Source organism: Pseudophryne corroboree, chromosome 10 (genome assembly GCF_028390025.1).
Source record: "Pseudophryne corroboree isolate aPseCor3 chromosome 10, aPseCor3.hap2, whole genome shotgun sequence".
Classification (NCBI taxonomy): Eukaryota; Metazoa; Chordata; class Amphibia; order Anura; family Myobatrachidae; genus Pseudophryne; species Pseudophryne corroboree.
In genome coordinates, this window is record NC_086453.1 from 374,088,150 (window position 1) to 374,102,116 (window position 13,967).

Consider the following 13,967-nt stretch of genomic DNA (forward strand, 5'->3'; position numbering starts at 1 on the left):
TCCCTGTCATTATACAGATGTGTCCTGTATAACACATTACCCCGGTGTGTGTGACAGCATATCCCTGTCATTATACAGATGTGTCCTATATAACACATTACCCCAGTGTGTGTGACAGCATATCCCTGTCATTATACAGATGTGTCCTGTATAACACATTACCCCGGTGTGTGTGACAGCATATCCCTGTCATTATACAGATGTGTCCTGTATAACACATTACCCCGGTGTGTGTGACAGCATATCCCTGTCATTATACAGATGTGTCCTGTATAACACATTACCCCGGTGTGTGTGACAGCATATCCCTGTCATTATACAGATGTGTCCTGTATAACACTTTCCCCCGGTGTGTGTGGCAGCATATCCCTGTCATTATACAGATGTGTCCTGTATAACACATTACCCCGGTGTGTGTGACAGCATATCCCTGTCATTATACAGATGTGTCCTGTATAACACATTACCCCGGTGTGTGTGTGACAGCATATACCTGTCATTATACAGATGTATCCTGTATAACACATTACCCCGGTGTGTGTGACAGTATATCCCTGTCATTATACAGATGTGTCCTGTATAACACATTACCCCGGTGTGTGTGTGACAGCATATCCCTGTCATTATACAGATGTGTCCTGTATAACACATTACCCCGGTGTGTGTGACAGCATATCCCTGTCATTATACAGATGTTTCCTGTATAACACATTACCCCGGTGTGTGTGTGACAGCATATCCCTGTCATTATACAGATGTGTCCTGTATAACACATTACCCCGGTGTGTGTGTGACAGCATATCCCTGTCATTATACAGATGTGTCCTGTATAACACATTACCCCGGTGTGTGTGTGACAGCATATCCCTGTCATTATACAGATGTGTCCTGTATAACACATTACCCCGGTGTGTGTGGCAGCATATCCCTGTCATTATACAGATGTGTCATGTATAACACATTACCCCGGTGTGTGTGGCAGCGTATCCCTGTCATTATACAGATGTGTCCTGTATAACACATTACCCCGGTGTGTGTGTGACAGCATATCCCTGTCATTATACAGATGTGTCCTGTATAACACATTACCCCGGTGTGTGTGTGACAGCATATCCCTGTCATTATACAGATGTGTCCTGTATAACACATTACTCCGGTGTGTGTGTGACAGCATATCCCTGTCATTATACAGATGTGTCCTGTATAACACATTACCCCGGTGTGTGTGGCAGCGTATCCCTGTCATTATACAGATGTGTCCTGTATAACACATTACCCCGGTGTGTGTGACAGCATATCCCTGTCATTATACAGATGTGTCCTGTATAACACATTACCCCGGTGTGTGTGACAGCATATCCCTGTCATTATACAGATGTGTCCTGTATAACACATTACCCCGGTGTGTGTGACAGCATATCCCTGTCATTATACAGATGTGTCCTGTATAACACATTATCCCGGTGTGTGTGGTAGCATATCCCTGTCATTATACAGATGTGTCCTGTATAACACATTACCCCGGTGTGTGTGGCAGCGTATCCCTGTCATTATACAGATGTGTCCTGTATAACACATTACCCCGGTGTGTGTGTGACAGCATATCCCTGTCATTATACAGATGTGTCCTGTATAACACATTACCCCGGTGTGTGTGGCAGCGTATCCCTGTCATTATACAGATGTGTCCTGTATAACACATTACCCCGGTGTGTGTGACAGCATATCCCTGTCATTATACAGATGTGTCCTGTATAACACATTACCCCGGTGTGTGTGACAGCATATCCCTGTCATTATACAGATGTGTCCTGTATAACACATTACCCCGGTGTGTGTGACAGCATATCCCTGTCATTATACAGATGTGTCCTGTATAACACATTATCCCGGTGTGTGTGGCAGCATATCCCTGTCATTATACAGATGTGTCCTCACTGTCCTGTATAACACATTACCCCGGTGTGTGTGGCAGCGTATCCCTGTCATTATACAGATGTGTCCTGTATAACACATTACCCCGGTGTGTGTGACAGCATATCCTTGTCATTATACAGATGTGTCCTGTATAACACATTACCCCGGTGTGTGTGACAGCATATCCCTGTCATTATACAGATGTGTCCTGTATAACACATTACCCCGGTGTGTGTGACAGCATATCCCTGTCATTATACAGATGTGTCCTGTATAACACATTACCCCGGTGTGTGTGTGGCAGCATATCCCTGTCATTATACAGATGTGTCCTGTATAACACATTACCCCTGTGTGTGTGACAGCATATCCCTGTCATTATACAGATGTGTCCTGTATAACACATTACCCCGGTGTGTGTGACAGCATATCCCTGTCATTATACAGATGTGTCCTGTATAACACATTACCCCGGTGTGTGTGACAGTATATCCCTGTCATTATACAGATGTGTCCTGTATAACACATTACACCGGTGTGTGTGACAGCATATCCCTGTCATTATACAGATGTGTCCTGTATAACACATTACCCCGGTGTGTGTGACAGCATATCCCTGTCATTATACAGATGTGTCCTGTATAACACATTACCCCGGTGTGTGTGGCAGCATATCCCTGTCATTATACAGATGTGTCCTGTATAACACATTACCCCGGTGTGTGTGACAGTATATCCCTGTCATTATACAGATGTGTCCTGTATAACACATTACCCCGGTGTGTGTGTGTGTGTGTGTGTGTGACAGCATATCCCTGTCATTATACAGATGTGTCCTGTATAACACATTACCCCGGTGTGTGTGTGACAGCATATCCCTGTCATTATACAGATGTGTCCTGTATAACACATTACCCCGGTGTGTGTGTGACAGCATATCCCTGTCATTATCCAGATGTGTCCTGTATAACACATTACCTCGGTGTGTGTGTGTGTGACAGCATATCCCTGTCATTATACAGATGTGTCCTGTATAACACATTACCCCGGTGTGTGTGACAGCATATCCCTGTCATTATACAGATGTATCCTGTATAACACATTACCTCGGTGTGTGTGTGTGTGTGTGTGTGTGTGTGTGTGTGTGTGTGTGTGTGACAGCATATCCCTGTCATTATACAGATGTGTCCTGTATAACACATTACCCCGGTGTGTGTGACAGTATATCCCTGTCATTATACAGATGTGTCCTGTATAACACATTACCCCGGTGTGTGTGTGACAGCATATCCCTGTCATTATACTAGAGATGAGCGGGTTCGGTTCCTCGGAATCCGAACCCACCCGAACTTCATGTTTTTTTACACGGGTCCGAGCGACTCGGATCTTCCCGCCTTGCTCGGTTAACCCGAGCGTGCCCGAACGTCATCATCACGCTGTCGGATTCTCGCGAGGCTCGGATTCTATCGCGAGACTCGGATTCTATATAAGGAGCCGCGCGTCGCCGCCATTTTTTCACACGTGCATTGAGATTCATAGGGAGAGGACGTGTCTGGCGTCCTCTCCGTTTATAGAGATTCGAGAAGAGAGTGAGACAGAGAGAGACACAGTAGTAATTTGGGGAGCATTAGGAGGAGTACTACTACTACTAGTACTTGCTGAAGTGATAGAGAGAGATAGTGTGACTGTATTATCTGACTTGTGGGGGAGACACTGACAGTGGGGAGCAGTTAGAATCTGAGAGCAGGACTCAGGACTCAGGAGTACATATAACGTACAGTGCACACTTTTGCTGCCAGAGTGCCAGCCACACTGCCATTGTTTGTGACCACACTGACCACCAGTATAATATATATTGTGATTGTCTGCTTAGGACTCAGGAGTACTACTTGCAAGTTGCTGATAGTGTGACCAGTGACCTGACCACCAGTTTAATAAATCACCACCTGTTTATGAGTTTAATATATATTATATATATATATATATATATATATATATATATAATTGTATATAATATATATATAATATTGTATACCACCTAGCACCTACCCGTGTTTTTTTTTTTTTTCTTTCTTCTTTATACATACTACTATAGTAGCTTACTGTAGCAGTCTGCGGTGCTGCTGAGCTGACAGTGTCCAGCAGGTCCGTCATCAGTCATTACATAATAAATATATAATATATACCTGTCCGGCTGCAGTACTAGTGATATTATATATACATATATATTGATTTCATCTCATTATCATCCAGTCTATATTAGCAGCAGACACAGTACGTTAGTCCACGGCTGTAGCTACCTCTGTGTCGGCACTCGGCAGTCCATCCATAATTGTATACCACCTACCCGTGGTTGTTGTTTTTTTCTTTCTTCTTTATACATACTACTATAGTAGCTTACTGTAGCAGTCTGCGGTGCTGCTGAGCTGACAGTGTCCAGCAGGTCCGTCATCAGTCATTACATAATAAATATATAATATATACCTGTCCGGCTGCAGTACTAGTGATATTATATATACATATATATTGATTTCATCTCATTATCATCCAGTCTATATTAGCAGCAGACACAGTACGTTAGTCCACGGCTGTAGCTACCTCTGTGTCGGCACTCGGCAGTCCATCCATAATTGTATACCACCTACCCGTGGTTGTTGTTTTTTTCTTTCTTCTTTATACATACTACTATAGTAGCTTACTGTAGCAGTCTGCGGTGCTGCTGAGCTGACAGTGTCCAGCAGGTCCGTCATCAGTCATTACATAATAAATATATAATATATACCGGTCAGGCTGCAGTACTAGTGATATTATATATACATATATATTGATTTCATCCAGTCTATATTAGCAGCAGACACAGTACGTTAGTCCACGGCTGTAGCTACCTCTGTGTCGGCACTCGGCAGTCCATCCATAAGTATACTAGTATCCATCCATCTCCATTGTTTACCTGAGGTGCCTTTTAGTTGTCCCTATTAAAATATGGAGAACAAAAATGTTGAGGTTCCAAAATTAGGGAAAGATCAAGATCCACTTCCACCTCGTGCTGAAGCTGCTGCCACTAGTCATGGCCGAGACGATGAAATGCCAGCAACGTCGTCTGCCAAGGCCGATGCCCAATGTCATAGTACAGAGCATGTCAAATCCAAAACACCAAATATCAGTAAAAAAAGGACTCCAAAACCTAAAATAAAATTGTCGGAGGAGAAGCGTAAACTTGCCAATATGCCATTTACCACACGGAGTGGCAAGGAACGGCTGAGGCCCTGGCCTATGTTCATGGCTAGTGGTTCAGCTTCACATGAGGATGGAAGCACTCAGCCTCTCGCTAGAAAACTGAAAAGACTCAAGCTGGCAAAAGCACCGCAAAGAACTGTGCGTTCTTCGAAATCCCAAATCCACAAGGAGAGTCCAATTGTGTCGGTTGCGATGCCTGTCCTTCCCAACACTGGACGTGAAGAGCATGCGCCTTCCACCATTTGCACGCCCCCTGCAAGTGCTGGAAGGAGCACCCGCAGTCCAGTTCCTGATAGTCAGATTGAAGATGTCAGTGTTGAAGTACACCAGGATGAGGAGGATATGGGTGTTGCTGGCGCTGGGGAGGAAATTGACTAGGAGGATTCTGATGGTGAGGTGGTTTGTTTAAGTCAGGCACCCGGGGAGACACCTGTTGTCCGTGGGAGGAATATGGCCATTGACATGCCTGGTGAAAATACCAAAAAAATCAGCTCTTCGGTGTGGAAGTATTTCAACAGAAATGCGGACAACAGGTGTCAAGCCGTGTGTTGCCTTTGTCAAGCTGTAATAAGTAGGGGTAAGGACGTTAACCACCTCGGAACATCCTCCCTTATACGTCACCTGCAGCGCATTCATAATAAGTCAGTGACAAGTTCAAAAACTTTGGGTGACAGCGGAAGCAGTCCACTGACCAGTAAATCCCTTCCTCTTGTAACCAAGCTCACGCAAACCACCCCACCAACTCCCTCAGTGTCAATTTCCTCCTTACCCAGGAATGCCAATAGTCCTGCAGGCCATGTCACTGGCAATTCTGACGAGTCCTCTCCTGCCTGGGATTCCTCCGATGCATCCTTGAGTGTAATGCCTACTGCTGCTGGCGCTGCTGTTGTTGCTGCTGGGAGTCGATCGTCATCCCAGAGGGGAAGTCGGAAGACCACTTGTACTACTTCCAGTAAGCAATTGACTGTCCAACAGTCCTTTGCGAGGAAGATGAAATATCACAGCAGTCATCCTGCTGCAAAGCGGATAACTGAGGCCTTGACAACTATGTTGGTGTTAGACGTGCGTCCGGTATCCGCCGTTAGTTCACAGGGAACTAGACAATTTATTGAGGCAGTGTGCCCCCGTTACCAAATACCATCTAGGTTCCACTTCTCTAGGCAGGCGATACCGAGAATGTACACGGACGTCAGAAAAAGACTCACCAGTGTCCTAAAAAATGCAGTTGTACCCAATGTCCACTTAACCACAGACATGTGGACAAGTGGAGCAGGGCAGGGTCAGGACTATATGACTGTGACAGCCCACTGGGTAGATGTATGGACTCCCGCCGCAAGAACAGCAGCGGCGGCACCAGTAGCAGCATCTCGCAAACGCCAACTCTTTCCTAGGCAGGCTACGCTTTGTATCACCGCTTTCCAGAATACGCACACAGCTGAAAACCTCTTACGGCAACTGAGGAAGATCATCGCGGAATGGCTTACCCCAATTGGACTCTCCTGTGGATTTGTGGCATCGGACAACGCCAGCAATATTGTGTGTGCATTAAATATGGGCAAATTCCAGCACGTCCCATGTTTTGCACATACCTTGAATTTGGTGGTGCAGAATTTTTTAAAAAACGACAGGGGTGTGCAAGAGATGCTGTCGGTGGCCAGAAGAATTGCGGGACACTTTCGGCGTACAGGCACCACGTACAGAAGACTGGAGCACCACCAAAAACAACTGAACCTGCCCTGCCATCATCTGAAGCAAGAAGTGGTAACGAGGTGGAATTCAACCCTCTATATGCTTCAGAGGTTGGAGGAGCAGCAAAAGGCCATTCAAGCCTATACAATTCAGCACGATATAGGAGGTGGAATGCACCTGTCTCAAGCGCAGTGGAGAATGATTTCAACGTTGTGCAAGGTTCTGATGCCCTTTGAACTTGCCACACGTGAAGTCAGTTCAGACACTGCCAGCCTGAGTCAGGTCATTCCCCTCATCAGGCTTTTGCAGAAGAAGCTGGAGACATTGAAGGAGGAGCTAACACAGAGCGATTCCGCTAGGCATGTGGGACTTGTGGATGGAGCCCTAAATTCGCTTAACAAGGATTCACGGGTGGTCAATCTGTTGAAATCAGAGCACTACATTTTGGCCACCATGCTCGATCCTAGATTTAAAGCCTACCTTGGATCTCTCTTTCCGGCAGACACAAGTCTGCTGGGGTTCAAAGACCTGCTGGTGAGAAAATTGTCAAGTCAAGCGGAACGCGACCTGTCAACATCTCCTCCTTCACATTCTCCCGCAACTGGGGGTGCGAGGAAAAGGCTCAGAATTCCGAGCCCACCCGCTGGCGGTGATGCAGGGCAGTCTGGAGCGACTGCTGATGCTGACATCTGGTCCGGACTGAAGGACCTGACAACGATTACGGACATGTCGTCTACTGTCACTGCATATGATTCTCTCACCATTGAAAGAATGGTGGAGGATTATATGAGTGACCGCATCCAAGTAGGCACGTCACACAGTTCGTACTTATACTGGCAGGAAAAAGAGGCAATTTGGAGGCCCTTGCACAAACTGGCTTTATTCTACCTAAGTTGCCCTCCCACAAGTGTGTACTCCGAAAGAGTGTTTAGTGCCGCCGCTCACCTTGTCAGCAATCGGCGTACGAGGTTACATCCAGAAAATGTGGAGAAGATGATGTTCATTAAAATGAATTATAATCAATTCCTCCGTGGAGACATTGACCAGCAGCAATTGCCTCCACAAAGTACACAGGGAGCTGAGATGGTGGATTCCAGTGGGGACGAATTGATAATCTGTGAGGAGGGGGATGTACACGGTGATATATCGGAGGATGATGATGAGGTGGACATCTTGCCTCTGTAGAGCCAGTTTGTGCAAGGAGAGATTAATTGCTTCTTTTTAGGTGGGGGTCCAAACCAACCCGTCATTTCAGTCACAGTCGTGTGGCAGACCCTGTCACTGAAATGATGGGTTGGTTAAAGTGTGCATGTCCTGTTTATACAACATAAGGGTGGGTGGGAGGGCCCAAGGACAATTCCATCTTGCACCTCTTTTTTCTTTCATTTTTATTTGCGTCATGTGCTGTTTGGGGAGTGTTTTTTGGAAGGGACATCCTGCGTGACACTGCAGTGCCACTCCTAGATGGGCCCGGTGTTTGTGTCGGCCACTAGGGTCGCTTATCTTACTCACACAGCTACCTCATTGCGCCTCTTTTTTTCTTTGCGTCATGTGTTGTTTGGGGAGGGTTTTTTGGAAGGGACATCCTGCGTGACACTGCAGTGCCACTCCTAGATGGGCCAGGTGTTTGTGTCGGCCACTAGGGTCGCTTAGCTTACTCACACAGCTACCTCATCGCTAGAGATGAGCGCCTGAAATTTTTCGGGTTTTGTGTTTTGGTTTTGGGTTCGGTTCCACGGCCGTGTTTTGGGTTCGACCGCGTTTTGGCAAAACCTCACCGAATTTTTTTTGTCGGATTCGGGTGTTTTTTTCAAAAAACCCTAAAAAACAGCTTAAATCATAGAATTTGGGGGTCATTTTGATCCCAAAGTATTATTAACCTCAAAAACCATAATTTCCACTCATTTTCAGTCTATTCTGAATACCTCACACCTCACAATATTATTTTTAGTCCTAAAATTTGCACCGAGGTCGCTGTGTGAGTAAGATAAGCGACCCTAGTGGCCGACACAAACACCGGGCCCATCTAGGAGTGGCACTGCAGTGTCACGCAGGATGTCCCTTCCAAAAAACCCTCCCCAAACAGCACATGACGCAAAGAAAAAAAGAGGCGCAATGAGGTAGCTGTGTGAGTAAGATTAGCGACCCTAGTGGCCGACACAAACACCGGGCCCATCTAGGAGTGGCACTGCAGTGTCACGCAGGATGTCCCTTCCAAAAGACCCTCCCTAAACAGCACATGACGCAAAGAAAAAAAAAGAGGCGCAATGAGGTAGCTGACTGTGTGAGTAAGATAAGCGACCCTAGTGGCCGACACAAACACCGGGCCCATCTAGGAGTGTCACTGCAGTGTCACGCAGGATGTCCCTTCCAAAAAACCCTCCCCAAACAGCACATGACGCAAAGAAAAAAAGAGGCGCAATGAGGTAGCTGACTGTGTGAGTAAGATAAGCGACCCTAGTGGCCGACACAAACACCAGGCCCATCTAGGAGTGGCACTGCAGTGTCACGCAGGATGTCCCTTCCAAAAAACCCTCCCCAAACAGCACATGACGCAAAGAAAAAAAGAGGCGCAATGAGGTAGCTGACTGTGTGAGTAAGATTAGCGACCCTAGTGGCCGACACAAACACCGGGCCCATCTAGGAGTGGCACTGCAGTGTCACGCAGGATGGCCCTTCCAAAAAACCCTCCCCAAACAGCACATGACGCAAAGAAAAAAAGAGGCGCAATGAGGTAGCTGACTGTGTGAGTAAGATAAGCGACCCTAGTGGCCGACACAAACACCGGGCCCATCTAGGAGTGGCACTGCAGTGTCACGCAGGATGTCCCTTCCAAAAAACCCTCCCCAAACAGCACATGACGCAAAGAAAAAAAGAGGCGCAATGAGGTAGCTGTGTGAGTAAGATTAGCGACCCTAGTGGCCGACACAAACACCGGGCCCATCTAGGAGTGGCACTGCAGTGTCACGCAGGATGTCCCTTCCAAAAAACCCTCCCCAAACAGCACATGACGCAAAGAAAAAAAGAGGCGCAATGAGGTAGCTGTGTGAGTAAGATTAGCGACCCTAGTGGCCGACACAAACACCGGGCCCATCTAGGAGTGGCACTGCAGTGTCACGCAGGATGTCCCTTCCAAAAAACCCTCCCCAAACAGCACATGACGCAAAGAAAAAAAGAGGCGCAATGAGGTAGCTGACTGTGTGAGTAAGATAAGCGACCCTAGTGGCCGACACAAACACCGGGCCCATCTAGGAGTGTCACTGCAGTGTCACGCAGGATGTCCCTTCCAAAAAACCCTCCCCAAACAGCACATGACGCAAAGAAAAAAAGAGGCGCAATGAGGTAGCTGACTGTGTGAGTAAGATAAGCGACCCTAGTGGCCGACACAAACACCGGGCCCATCTAGGAGTGGCACTGCAGTGTCACGCAGGATGTCCCTTCCAAAAAACCCTCCCCAAACAGCACATGACGCAAAGAAAAAAAGAGGCGCAATGAGGTAGCTGACTGTGTGAGTAAGATAAGCGACCCTAGTGGCCGACACAAACACCGGGCCCATCTAGGAGTGTCACTGCAGTGTCACGCAGGATGTCCCTTCCAAAAAACCCTCCCCAAACAGCACATGACGCAAAGAAAAAAAGAGGCGCAATGAGGTAGCTGACTGTGTGAGTAAGATAAGCGACCCTAGTGGCCGACACAAACACCGGGCCCATCTAGGAGTGGCACTGCAGTGTCACGCAGGATGTCCCTTCCAAAAAACCCTCCCCAAACAGCACATGACGCAAAGAAAAAAAGAGGCGCAATGAGGTAGCTGTGTGAGTAAGATTAGCGACCCTAGTGGCCGACACAAACACCGGGCCCATCTAGGAGTGGCACTGCAGTTTCACGCAGGATGTCCCTTCCAAAAAACCCTCCCCAAACAGCACATGACACAAAGAAAAAAAGAGGCGCAATGAGGTAGCTGTGTGAGTAAGATTAGCGACCCTAGTGGCCGACACAAACACCGGGCCCATCTAGGAGTGGCACTGCAGTGTCACGCAGGATGGCCCTTCCAAAAAACCCTCCCCAAACAGCACATGACGCAAAGAAAAATAAAAGAAAAAAGAGGTGCAAGATGGAATTGTCCTTGGGCCCTCCCACCCACCCTTATGTTGTATAAACAGGACATGCACACTTTAACCAACCCATCATTTCAGTGACAGGGTCTGCCACACGACTGTGACTGATATGACGGGTTGGTTTGGACCCCCCCCAAAAAAGAAGCAATTAATCTCTCCTTGCACAAACTGGCTCTACAGAGGCAAGATGTCCACCTCATCATCATCCTCCGATATATCACCGTGTACATCCCCCTCCTCACAGATTATCAATTCGTCCCCACTGGAATCCACCATCTCAGCTCCCTGTGTACTTTGTGGAGGCAATTGCTGCTGGTCAATGTCTCCGCGGAGGAATTGATTATAATTCATTTTAATGAACATCATCTTCTCCACATTTTCTGGATGTAACCTCGTACGCCGATTGCTGACAAGGTGAGCGGCGGCACTAAACACTCTTTCGGAGTACACACTTGTGGGAGGGCAACTTAGGTAGAATAAAGCCAGTTTGTGCAAGGGCCTCCAAATTGCCTCTTTTTCCTGCCAGTATAAGTACGGACTGTGTGACGTGCCTACTTGGATGCGGTCACTCATATAATCCTCCACCATTCTTTAAATGTTGAGAGAATCATATGCAGTGACAGTAGACGACATGTCCGTAATCGTTGTCAGGTCCTTCAGTCCGGACCAGATGTCAGCATCAGCAGTCGCTCCAGACTGCCCTGCATCACCGCCAGCGGGTGGGCTCGGAATTCTGAGCCTTTTCCTCGCACCCCCAGTTGCGGGAGAATGTGAAGGAGGAGATGTTGACAGGTCGCGTTCCGCTTGACTTGACAATTTTCTCACCAGCAGGTCTTTCAACCCCAGCAGACTTGTGTCTGCCGGAAAGAGAGATCCAAGGTAGGCTTTAAATCTAGGATCGAGCACGGTGGCCAAAATGTAGTGCTCTGATTTCAACAGATTGACCACCCGTGAATCCTTGTTAAGCGAATTAAGGGCTCCATCCACAAGTCCCACATGCCTAGCGGAATCGCTCCGTGTTAGCTCCTCCTTCAATGTCTCCAGCTTCTTCTGCAAAAGCCTGATGAGGGGAATGACCTGACTCAGGCTGGCAGTGTCTGAACTGACTTCACGTGTGGCAAGTTCAAAGGGCATCAGAACCTTGCACAACGTTGAAATCATTCTCCACTGCGCTTGAGACAGGTGCATTCCACCTCCTATATCGTGCTCAATTGTATAGGCTTGAATGGCCTTTTGCTGCTCCTCCAACCTCTGAAGCATATAGAGGGTTGAATTCCACCTCGTTACCACTTCTTGCTTCAGATGATGGCAGGGCAGGTTCAGTAGTTTTTGGTGGTGCTCCAGTCTTCTGTACGTGGTGCCTGTACGCCGAAAGTGTCCCGCAATTCTTCTGGCCACCGACAGCATCTCTTGCACGCCCCTGTCGTTTTTTAAAAAATTCTGCAACACCAAATTCAAGGTATGTGCAAAACATGGGACGTGCTGGAATTTGCCCATATTTAATGCACACACAATATTGCTGGCGTTGTCCGATGCCACAAATCCACAGGAGAGTCCAATTGGGGTAAGCCATTCCGCGATGATCTTCCTCAGTTGCCGTAAGAGGTTTTCAGCTGTGTGCGTATTCTGGAAAGCGGTGATACAAAGCGTAGCCTGCCTAGGAAAGAGTTGGCGTTTGCGAGATGCTGCTACTGGTGCCGCCGCTGCTGTTCTTGCGGCGGGAGTCCATACATCTACCCAGTGGGCTGTCACAGTCATATAGTCCTGACCCTGCCCTGCTCCACTTGTCCACATGTCCGTGGTTAAGTGGACATTGGGTCCAGCTGCATTTTTTAGGACACTGGTGAGTTTTTTTCTGAGGTCCGTGTACATTTTCGGTATCGCCTGCCTAGAGAAGTGGAACCTAGATGGTATTTGGTAACGGGGGCACACTGCCTCAATAAATTGTCTAGTTCCCTGTGAACTAACGGCGGATACCGGACGCACGTCTAACACCAACATAGTTGTCAAGGCCTCAGTTATCCGCTTTGCAGCAGGATGACTGCTGTGATATTTCATCTTCCTTGCAAAGGACTGTTGAACAGTCAATTGCTTACTGGAAGTAGTACAAGTGGGCTTACGACTTCCCCTCTGGGATGACCATCGACTCCCAGCAGCAACAACAGCAGCGCCAGCAGCAGTAGGCGTTACACGCAAGGATGCATCGGAGGAATCCCAGGCAGGAGAGGACTTGTCAGAATTGCCAGTGACATGGCCTGCAGGACTATTGGCATTCCTGGGGAAGGAGGAAATTGACACTGAGGGAGTTGGTGGGGTGGTTTGCGTGAGCTTGGTTACAAGAGGAAGGGATTTACTGGTCAGTGGACTGCTTCCGCTGTCACCCAAAGTTTTTGAACTTGTCACTGACTTATTATGAATGCGCTGCAGGTGACGTATAAGGGAGGATGTTCCGAGGTGGTTAACGTCCTTACCCCTACTTATTACAGCTTGACAAAGGGAACACACGGCTTGACACCTGTTGTCCGCATTTCTGTTGAAATAGTTCCACACCGAAGAGCTGATTTTTTGGGTATTTTCACCAGGCATGTCAACGGCCATATTCCTCCCACGGACAACAGGTGTCTCCCCGGGTGCCTGACTTAAACAAACCACCTCACCATCAGAATCCTCCTGGTCAATTTCCTCCCCAGCGCCAGCAACACCCATATCCTCCTCATCCTGGTGTACTTCAACACTGACATCTTCAATCTGACTATCAGGAACTGGACTGCGGGTGCTCCTTCCAGCACTTGCAGGGGGCGTGCAAATGGTGGAAGGCGCATGCTCTTCACGTCCAGTGTTGGGAAGGTCAGGCATCGCAACCGACACAATTGGACTCTCCTTGTGGATTTGGGATTTCGAAGAACGCACAGTTCTTTGCGGTGCTTTTGCCAGCTTGAGTCTTTTCAGTTTTCTAGCGAGAGGCTGAGTGCTTCCATCCTCATGTGAAGCTGAACCACTAGCCATGAA

The 13,967-nt window shown here is 47.7% G+C and overlaps 1 protein-coding gene across 7 annotated transcripts in view; it reads left to right on the forward strand.

The window, feature by feature from the left end:
* Positions 1–13,967, forward strand: part of PKNOX2 (PBX/knotted 1 homeobox 2) — a 581,048-nt gene that overhangs the window by 87,098 nt on the left and 479,983 nt on the right. The window lies entirely within an intron of this gene.